The sequence below is a fragment of the Anomaloglossus baeobatrachus genome, chromosome 3 (assembly GCF_048569485.1).
Source record: "Anomaloglossus baeobatrachus isolate aAnoBae1 chromosome 3, aAnoBae1.hap1, whole genome shotgun sequence".
Lineage (NCBI taxonomy): Eukaryota > Metazoa > Chordata > Amphibia > Anura > Aromobatidae > Anomaloglossus > Anomaloglossus baeobatrachus.
Genome location: NC_134355.1, coordinates 317,380,216 through 317,391,282, shown reverse-complemented (window position 1 = coordinate 317,391,282; position 11,067 = coordinate 317,380,216).

The following is an 11,067-nucleotide window of genomic DNA, read 5'->3' as shown; positions in this document are numbered from 1 at the left end:
CGAGGCAGCACACATCGCTCCGTGTAACGCCCCTGGAACGACGAACACAGCTTACCTGCGTCCCGCCGGCAATGCGGAAGGAAGGAGGTGGGCAGATGTTACGTCCCGCTCATCTCCGCCCCTCCGCTTCTATTGCGCGGCCATTGTGTGATGTCGCTGTGACGTCGCTGTGACGCCGAATGTCCCTTCCCCTTCAGGAAGAGGATGTTCGCCACCCACAGCGAGGTCGTTTGGGAGGTAAGTACGTGTGACGGGGGTTAATGACTTTGTGCGCTACGGGCAACAAATTGGCCGTGACACACAAATGACGGGGGCGGGTGCGATCGCTCATGCGATCGCACGATATATTGTCCCATGTAACGCCGCCCTAAATCATTATGCCTCACCACTACCACATCTATTGCCTCACCACCGTGCGGAGGTGCAGCTGCCTCACCACCGCGCCGAGCTGCCGCCACCTCACCATCGTGCGGCACTGCCGCCCAACCAACACTCCACCTACTGTCTCCTCCCCAAAATCCTATAGAATGTAAGCCCGCAGGGGCAGGGTCCTCTTCCCTCTGTACCAGTCTGTCTATTGTAACTTGGATATGTATTCTGTATGTAACCCCTTCTCATGTACAGCCCCATGGAATTAATGGTGCTCTATAAATCAATATTAATAATAATATTAATAATAATAATTATGCTCAGAGCAAACAAATCTGCAGGTCTCAGTTGGGAAGTAAATGCAGATAGATGATAAACAAGCAGAAGCTCCTGAAGAGAAGATTAGCCAGCTGAAAGAAAAGGATGGTGAGAAAATCTCCAGAAATACATGTGGTAATTGAATGCAAAGCTTACTTAATACTCAGACAGCATATAAGACTTTGGTTAATGGTATCAAAAAGAGTTTGCTGGGTTACTTTGAAAATCCAGTGTAAACTACAGTAAAGGAAGGTGGCCATAGAAAAACAAGGCACTTATTTCAAAGAATAGAAAAATTAATCAATATTTTTTAAATATTTGTCCCACAAAAATGGACTTGATTCGCAAAATCAGGTCCACATTGACAGAAAATGTTTTTTTTTCCCTTAAAACTGGTTTTATTTTGCAAAAGTTTTTTAAAAATATACATATAGTAATGTAATTTATTATCTACAGAGTACCCTGAACTTATAATTGCAAATAAACTCCAAAGTTAATGACAAAAAACAACAGCAGAATGTCTTTTTTTCCATATGTTCCCAATAAAAATGAATAAAAGCTAATCAATCATTTGTATACATCTCAAAAATTTTTATAAAATAGTTATATATGCACTAAAATGGTGCCCCTGAGACTGAGGTATGATTGAGGTACATATTGAACCTAAAGCTGGCCATACAAAGTCACACCGGTGTCGGGTAATAGCTAGTCTTCTTCACCCTTATTACACATATGTTTATGCTTTGGATAAGTTTGCAGTAGGGAGATCCCTACACATATCAGAAGTTTGGTGGGTATGACTGACTTTTATACATACGTTTCGGGGTGTTTAAGATCATTTTAGTGTTAATGCACTCTATTTAACCGAATACAGTGAAATAAAATGCAATGGAAAGCATTCGGAAAAAATAATCAATTTTGCTCAGTTCTGGAAGTTCAATTTTAATTGAAGATATCAGATTGATGAATTTTAGCCAACGTAAATGAATAATGGTAGCAGGTTCTAAGTTATACACATGTTGCTTTGCCATTTACCAGAATTAGTTTTTCCATTCTAACTGCACAGAATTGATGAAGTATAATTGCCCTGCTTGACTTGGAGTTCAAAAAATGCAATTGCAATTCCACATCTACTCTAACATTCATTTTTTTAATTGAAAATGTATAATGCTCCTTAATCATGAGTTGATAGATAGTAATCTCTGTGTCTAGACAAAGTGACTTCATGTTTTCTATTTGAAGAATTTTAGCAAATACCAATTATAAAGAACGTTCAGTCCACTGATAACGAATTCAAAGGTTTCAAAAATCTTGACAGCTAAATGCCTTAGAAAATGGTCAATAGATCAATAAAATAAAATGTCTTGCTCATTTAGTCAGACTAAAAAGCATCAGATAATGTTTCAGGATACAGAAATGCAAGCTGGATGAGTAGTCTTAATAAAGCTTAATAAGACAGAGATAGATAGATAGATAGATAGATAGATACCGTATTTTTTGGACTATAAGACGCACCAGACCATAAGACGCACCCTGGTTTTAGAGGAGGAAAATAGGAAAATAAAATTTTAAGCAAAAAATGTGGTCATGACACATTGTAATTGGGTGAGGATCTGCTGCTGACACTGTTATGGGGGTAATGTCCCCAAATTTTCTACTAAGGTACCCCTCCTGGTAATGATCCTCCTGCCTTGTATCTATATGTCCCTCTTGCTGGTATAGCCCTTATCCTGCTATATACTGCCATCCTGGTATGTGCTCCCATCCTGCTATATTTCCCATCCTGGCATATGACCGCATCCTACTATGTACCCCATCCTGGCATATGGCCGCATCCTGCTATATACCCCATCCTGCTCATATACCCCCATCCTGCTATATACCCCATCCTAGGATATGGCACCATCCTGCTATATACCTCATTCTGGTGTATGGCCGCATCCTGCTATATACCCCATCCTGCTCATATACCCCCACCCTGCTATATACTCCATCCTGGCATATGGCGCCATCCTGCTATATACCCCATTCTGGTGTATGGCCGCATCCTGCTATATACACCATCCTGCTCATATACCCCCATCCTGCTATATACCCCCATCCTCGTGTATGGCCCCAACCTGTGGCACACAAAAAAATAAACGTTCATACTCACCTTTCCTTGCTCCACGCAGCATCGCTCCTCCTCCCGTCTGGGTCAGCAGCAGCGCCTCTGACCTGTGTGAAGCCGGCCACGATCCCTGCAGCATCTCTCATCCTCCTGTCTGTGCCAGCCACGGCTGTGTGTGGACATGTGCGCACAGCGATGACATCATCGCTGTGCGGACCGCTAGTCTCCACACACAGCTGCAGCCGGCAGACAGGAGGACGAGCGATGATGCAGGGATCATGGCCGGCTCCACACAGGTCAGCCACGGCAGCACCCACATTCCCCACAGCCATGCCCTACATTCAGACTATAAGACGCACCCCCCACTTTCCCCCAACATTTGGGGGGGAAAAAAGTGCGTCTTATAGTCTGAAAAATATGGTAAATAGATAGATAGATAGATAGATAGATAGATAGATAGATAAATGGAATTCCAATTTGCACTTTCTTCTACCATAATTTACAAATATACTATAGTCAAAGTGATCACTTAATTTACCTAAGCAACATTATAGAATACAAGAATAAATTAAATGACTCCGTGACGACCAAATGAGTGCTTTCACCTTTTTTTATTGTTGGATACTACTTAGAATTGGGCTAAAGTGTATAAGGAAATTGTAATAAAATTATTTATTTTTTATATTTAGGTAAAATTATGTTTCTGTTAGGGAATTAATAAAAAAAAATGTAATAATTCTTATTCTGAAAAATTATTATTTATAAATATTGCTATTATATTATAGAATACCTTAAGAGTAACCTTTACGTAAACATCTGCAAGCTTTATTTCAAAGGACGTAAAAAATACTTGTCATTACAGGGGACAAAATAGGGATCCCATGTGCGGCTACGCGTTTCAAACGCTACCTGCGTTCTTTGTCAAGCTTGCACAAAATTTTATATTATTCCGGAAGCTGGATTATTTTTTTCTTCAATTGGATCCCTGCACTACCAGTGTGTTATCTTTGCATGCCGGACCTTGCCACAGGTGAGCTGGATCACCTTCTTTCACTTGTAAACATCTGCAACCTATATTCCATTACAAAAGCATGCCCCATACGGCTTTTATCATTGCTTAAGGCTTGCTAACAGTGCATTTAAGCCTTTCAATTCGAGCCTGTTTTCACGTTCCTGACCAGGCCAAATTTTACAATTCTGACCTGTGTCCCTTTATAAGTTAATAACTGAAACACTTCAATGTTTCACTGAGATTCTGAGAATGTTTTTGGAGACACATTACACTTCATGTTACTGGAAAAGTTTGGTTGATATGACTTGCATTTATTTTTGAAAATTACAAAATTTTTGATATTTTAATTTTTCTGCCCTTAAACCAGATAGTTATATCTCACAAAATCATTAATAAATAACATTTACCACATGTCTACTTAAGATTTCAGTGAAACAAAGAATTGATCCTGCACTACCAGGGTTTACCTTTCATAGTTAGGTGGCCAGAGGAAAGCTGCACCAGATCCAAAAATCAAACATGCTCGGAGAGGCACACTTCAAAAGAAGCAGATATCCAGCAAGTAATCCACAAAAGAAGAAAAAGTGGCTCCACTCCAAGGTCCAGAAAAAGGATTTATTGGTATTAAAAAGTGTGCATAAAAAAGGCAATGGCAGAGCTGGGTGTGAGCTCCCCCAGGACTATGGCCGTTTCACCCTAACCATGCGCGTCTACGGGTCCATGAATCAAACTGAGTAGCAACATTTTTTTACACACGTTTGTTTTTTTTGTTAGAAGGATTAAATGTTTATCAGCAATTTCTCATTTTTTCAACAAAATTTACAAAATATTTTTTTTTATGGACATAACTTTTGAAGAAGACTTTTAGGGTCCTATGTGATAGAAAATATCAAAAAGTGACACTATTTTAAAAACTGCACCCCTTAAAGTGCTCAAAACAACATTTAAGAAACATATTAACACATTAGGTGCTTCCCAGAATCTAAAGAAAGGTGGAAGGAAAAATTGTAAATGTTACTTGTTCCCCCAAAAAAATTGTTTAACCCCATATTTTTCATTTATACAAAGGTAACAAAAGAAAATGCACCCCACATTGTTGATACCCCAAATGGGGTGTAAAACTACTGTTTGGAGGCAGGGCCTGAAAGGAAAGGTGCGCTAATTGAATTTTGGTGCACAAAATTGACTGCAATAGAAAGCAGATGACAGGACGTGTTTGCAGAGCCCAATATGTGCCTAAATAGTAGAAACCCACCAAAATTCACCCCATTTTAGAAACTAAATCCCTGAAGGAATTTATATAGATGTATGATGAGCACCTTGAATTCACAAGTGCTTCACAGAATTTTATAACGTTGAGTCGTGAAAATGAAGAAAATGCATTTTACCACACAAATGTTGCTTTAATTCCAAATTTTTCATTTTCACAGGGTAACAGGAGAAAGTGGACCATAAACTTTGTTGAGCTATTTCTCCTGAATATAACGATACTCTATGTGTAAGGGAAAACTACTGTCTGGGTGCACGGCAGGGGTCGAAAGGGAAGAAGCACCATTTTGACTGTAGTAGATTGTGGATGCTATGTCACATTTAAAGCTTCCCTGACATGCCAAAACAGCCAAAACAATGCAACTGAACACATTCTAGAAAGTATACCTCCCAAAGAATTCATTTAGGGCTGTGGTGAGCAATTTTAACCCTCAGGTTATTCACAGAATTGTATAATATTGGGCTGTGAAAGTGGACCATACAATTTCTTATACTATCTCTTCTGAGTTTGTCAAATACCCCATAGGTAGTCTACAATACATTTGAGGCAAAGTGCAAAGCTATAAACGGAAAGAAGCACCATTTTGGAGTTCAGATTTAGTTTTAATGACTTGGGCTGCCATGTTTATTGGCAGAGTGCCTGACATGCCAGAAAAGCAGACCCCCCCTTAAGTGACCCAGTTTTGAAAACTACACCCCTGAATGAATTTATCTAGATGTACAGTGAGTATATTGCCAACACAGGTGTGTCACTCAGTTTTTTACCATTTGGTGCTGAAGAAAGAATAATATCATTTTTTCACAAAAATGTTTTTTTAGCCACATATTTCTACTTTTTATAAGAGCTAATAAGACAAAATTGGACCTTACAGTTTGTTCTGTAATTTTTCCTGAGTGCACCAGTTCTCTACATGTAATTTGGAACCACTTTTGAGGCACAGTGCAAAGCTGAGAAGGAAAGAAGCACAATATTGGACTTAAGAATTTGCTGGAATGGTTTGCAGGTGCCATGTCACATTGGCAAAACCCCAGAGGTGCCAGAACAGCAGAAATCCACCACAAGAGGTTTACAAACTGCACCCCTCAATGAATTTGAATTTATCATATTGACATCAAAGGGGTGTCACAAAATTGTAATACTTTCGAGCGGTGAAGAAAAAACATCTCCTGAATGTGGCAATACCCCACATGTGACCATATACTGTTTAACCACATGGCAAAAATTGGGAGGGAAGAAGCACCATTTGACGTTTGCAGTACCAATTTTTCTAGAATAGTTTGTGAACTCCATTTACAGGGCCCTTCAGTGCCAGAAAAGTAGAAACCCTTCAAATGACCACATTTTCGATATTACATTCCATTGGGAATTCATTTATGGGTGTAGTAATGATTTTGTCTCTGGAAAACACCCATGGAGTCAAACGTAGTGAATGTTGTAGAATTAAAAATTTAAATCAAGCCCTTGTAATGCCCAAAACATTGTAGTGCCTGTACATTGTCTTCAGCTCATGCTTCTGGAGACACACATTCAGTAAATTGAGCAGGCTTCCTCACTTCAACAATGCCAAACAAATAGTTGTAAACTGTGCTTTTGCACACTGTGGGGCTCAGAAGGGAGGTGTCCTGACTGTGACAGAAAGGGGGTGACTGGATGTAAGCCCCTGTGCTGGCCCTCAGACTCAGCATACCCTAGGCCAGACCTGGGCAAGGGGCGGCCCGCGGGCCACATCCGGCCCGCCTGCTCTCTGTGACCGGCCCGCCCGTCTTCAGCCGGTGCAGTGGAGCCAGGCTGCAGCGTGCCGAGCAGGGAGAGATCTTGTGCAGGTCCACACAGTCAGTGCAGGCAGCGGAACGCAGGAGTCTTTCCTCTGTTCCCTGCTGGCACTAATTGTCAGTGACACACGCTCGCGCTCTGACGTTGTCAGTACTGCGCTGCGTGTGTCATTTCAAAAGTTCCCGCTGGCAGGAGAAGGAGCAGCACAGCAGACGGAATAATTCATCTTGCAGGACCTGCGATGATGTCACGCCCATGTGACTGTGTGGGAGGAGACACAGGATGCCGGGCAGAAAGCAAAGATACTGAATCCTGAAGGAGATGTGGACACATGAAAACTGGTAATGAGAAAAGAGGGGACATGAGGGGGAGGGGCTGCAGGGTGAGTGCATATGAGGGAAGATGGAGTTGCAGGGTGAGTGGCATATGAGGGAAGATGGAGTTGCAGGGTGAGTGCATATGAGGGAAGATGGAGTTGCAGGGTGAGTGGCATATGAGGGAAGATGGAGTTGCAGGGTGAGTGGCATATGTGGGAAGATGGAGTTGCAGGGTGAGTGGCATATGAGGGAAGATGGAGTTGCAGGGTGAGGGGCATATGAGGGAAGATGGAGTTGCAGGGTGAGTGGCATATGAGGGAAGATGGAGTTGCAGGGTGAGTGGCATATGAGGGAAGATGGAGTTGCAGGGTGAGTGGCATATGTGGGAAGATGGAGTTGCAGGGTGAGTGGCATATGAGGGAAGATGGAGTTGCAGGGTGAGTGCATATGAGGGAAGGTGGAGTTGCAGGGTGAGTGGCATATGTGGGAAGATGGAGTTGCAGGGTGAGTGGCATATGAGGGAAGATGGAGTTGCAGGGTGAGTGACATATAAGGGAAGATGGAGTTGCAGGGTGAGTGGCATATGAGGGAAGATGGAGTTGCAGGGTGAGTGGCATATGTGGGAAGATGGAGTTGCAAGGTGAGTGGCATATGAGGGAAGATGGAGTTGCAGGGTGAGGGGCATATGAGGGAAGATGGAGTTGCAGGGTGAGTGGCATATGAGGGGAAATGGAGTTGCAGGGTGAGTGCATATGAGGGAAGATGGAGTTGCAGGGTGAGTGGCATATGTGGGAAGATGGAGTTGTAGGGTGAGTGGCATATGAGGGAAGATGGAGTTGCAGGGTGAGGGGAATATGAGGGAAGATGGAGTTGCGGGGTGAATGGCATATGAGGGAAGATGGAGTTGCAGGGTGAGGGGCATATGTGGGAAGATGGAGTTGCAGGGTGAGTGGCATATGAGGGAAGATGGAGTTGCAGGGTGAGTGCATATGAGGGAAGATGGAGTTGCAGGGTGAGTGGCATATGAGGGAAGATGGAATTGCAGGGTGAGTGGCATATGAGGGAAGATGGAGTTGCAGGGTGAGTGGCATATGTGGGAAGATGGAGTTGCAGAGTGAGTGGCATATGAGGGAAGATGGAGTTGCAGGGTGAGTGGCATATGAGGGAAGATGGAGTTGCAGGGTGAGTGGCATATGAGGGAAGATGGAGTTGCAGAGTGAGTGGCATATGAGGGAAGATGGAGTTGCAGGGTGAGGGGCATATGAGGGAAGATGGAGTTGCAGGGTGAGTGGCATATGAGGGAAGATGGAGTTGCAGGGTGAGTGGCATATGAGGGAAGATGGAGTTGCAGGGTGAGTGGCATATGTGGGAAGATGGAGTTGCAGGGTGAGTGGCATATGTGGGAAGATGGAGTTGCAGGGTGAGTGGCATATGAGGGAAGATGGAGTTGCAGGGTGAGTGGCATATGTGGGAAGATGGAGTTGCAGGGTGAGTGGCATATGTGGGAAGATGGAGTTGCAGAGTGAGTGGCATATGTGGAAAGATGGAGTTGCAGGGTGAGTGGCATATGAGGGAAGATGGAGTTGCAGGGTGAGTGGCATATGTGGGAAGATGGAGTTGCAGGGTGAGGGGCATATGAGGGAAGATGGAGTTGCAAGGTGAGTGGCATATGAGGGAAGATGGAGTTGCAGGGTGAGTGGCATATGTGGGAAGATGGAGTTGCAGGGTGAGGGGCATATGAGGGAAGATGGAGTTGCAGGGTGAGTGGCATATGAGGGCTGCAGACTGACAGAAGGATGTGAAGGGGTGCAGAGTGTTTGAGAGGGGTAAGTTGGGGTACAGGCAGGGTGAGATATGTGGGCAGGGTGTGTGACATATGGGGGTGTAGTGTGTGTGATCTGGGGGGTGCAGGCTGCATGGGGAGCAGGGTGTGTGACATATGGGGGTGTAGTATATTACAGGTGTGCTATATGGAGGTGTATATAGTGGTGTAGTATATGGGGGTATAGTGATGTAGTATATTACAGGTGTACTATATGGAGGTGTAGTATATTACAGGTGTACTATATGGAGGTGTACTATATTACAGGTGTAGTATATGGGGTGTAGTGATGTAGTATATTACAGATGTATATAGGGGTGTAGTGATGTAGTATATTACAGGTGTACTATATGGAGTTATAGTATATTACAGGTGTGCTATATGGAGGTGTAGTATATTACAGGTGTACTATATGGGGGTGTACTATATTACAGGTGTAGTATATGGGGTGTAGTGATGTAGTATATTACAGGTGTACTATATGGAGGTGTAGTATATTATAGGTGTGCTATATGGAGGTGTAGTATATTACAGGTGTACTATATGGAGGTGTACTATATTACAGGTGTAGTATATGGGGTGTAGTGATGTAGTATATTACAGGTGTAGTATATAGGGGTGTAATGATGTAGTATTTCGGAGGTGTATTATATAGTGGTGTAGTATAATACAGGTGTAGTATATAGGGGTGTAGTGGTGTAGTTTATTACAGGTGTAGTATATGGAGGGGGTGTAGTGATGTAGTATATTGGGTAGAACTGAGGTAATTATATTAGTACGGCCCTCTAAACCAATCCCAATTTCTCATGCGGCCCCATGGGAAAATTAATTGCACACCCCTGCCCTAGGCTTTCCCTCAACCCAGAGGTATGCTTGAAGGTAGCGAGGTCTGACCCCCCGAAATCTCCCCATCTCCTGTCCTTGGCCCTGATAGTAAGACCCCCTTCCCAACCCACCACCCAAGGGTACGGGACAGGACAGAAATCAAATTTTCATTAACAGATGACAGACCTGAATGGGAACTTGTATTTTTGTGGCTTGAGTTGAATGCTATTGTTAGCAACTTTTGGTACTGAACATTTTGAATGAGTTTACATTACCCGGTGCTGTACGTTGAGCACTAACATTAGAGTTTTTTCTACCTCACTAAAATACAGAATTTAGGTGAAACCTGCATCTGATTCATTACCTAATGAGGCAGAGTTACTCCTGACTCTGTTTGGTCTCTGTTCATCTGTATTCTTTTTTTGAAAGGTGCATGTTGATGACTGCACTTTTGTGTACGCCTAAAAAGAAGGCTAAAAAAGATGGATAACGCTGAACCTCCTCTGAATCACATGCCAGATGAGAGAACAAAATGACTCCATCTGCCTCATTACAGTGAATTTTCCTTTGCAAATTTTGCTTGAATCACATTTTTCAAAGAATTGTACATAAACCCCGATGTAAGCACTCAGCGTAGAGTGCAGGATAAATCTGGCACAAGCCTTAATATGACTTTTGGGAGGCAAAATGAACAAATCTACAGCAGTTTAAGAATTGGCTTTATTTATCTAATTTGTACACAATTCACCTTGCAAAATAAGTGATAAGACAGCTCTATTCTTCGAGTGCGATTACAGAGATACCAGATTTATATACAGTAATTTTTTTTTTGTTTGTCTACTATTACACTGAAAAATACTTTTTTTAAACAAATTAAAGGTTTTTAGCAGCACCAAATTTTTAATTTTTCTGTCAACAGAGTCATGTGAAGACTTGTTTTTTGCAAAATAAGTTGGACTGTTTATTGGTACTATTTTGGGCCACATAAAATTGTTTGATCGCTATCTATTCTATTTTTGTGAGGCAAAATAAAGAAGAAACAGCAATGCAGGAATAGCTTTTTTGTGTGTGATTTTTACACCGCTCATCGTGTCATAAAAGCGATAATACAGATTTATACAGTACGAGTATAGCGATACTACATTTATATTTTTTTTATGTTTGTTGCTTCTAGACAACAAAAACAATTTTATAGAAAATAAAATTATTTTTGGATTGCGGTATGCCGAGAGTTATAGCTTTTTTATTTTT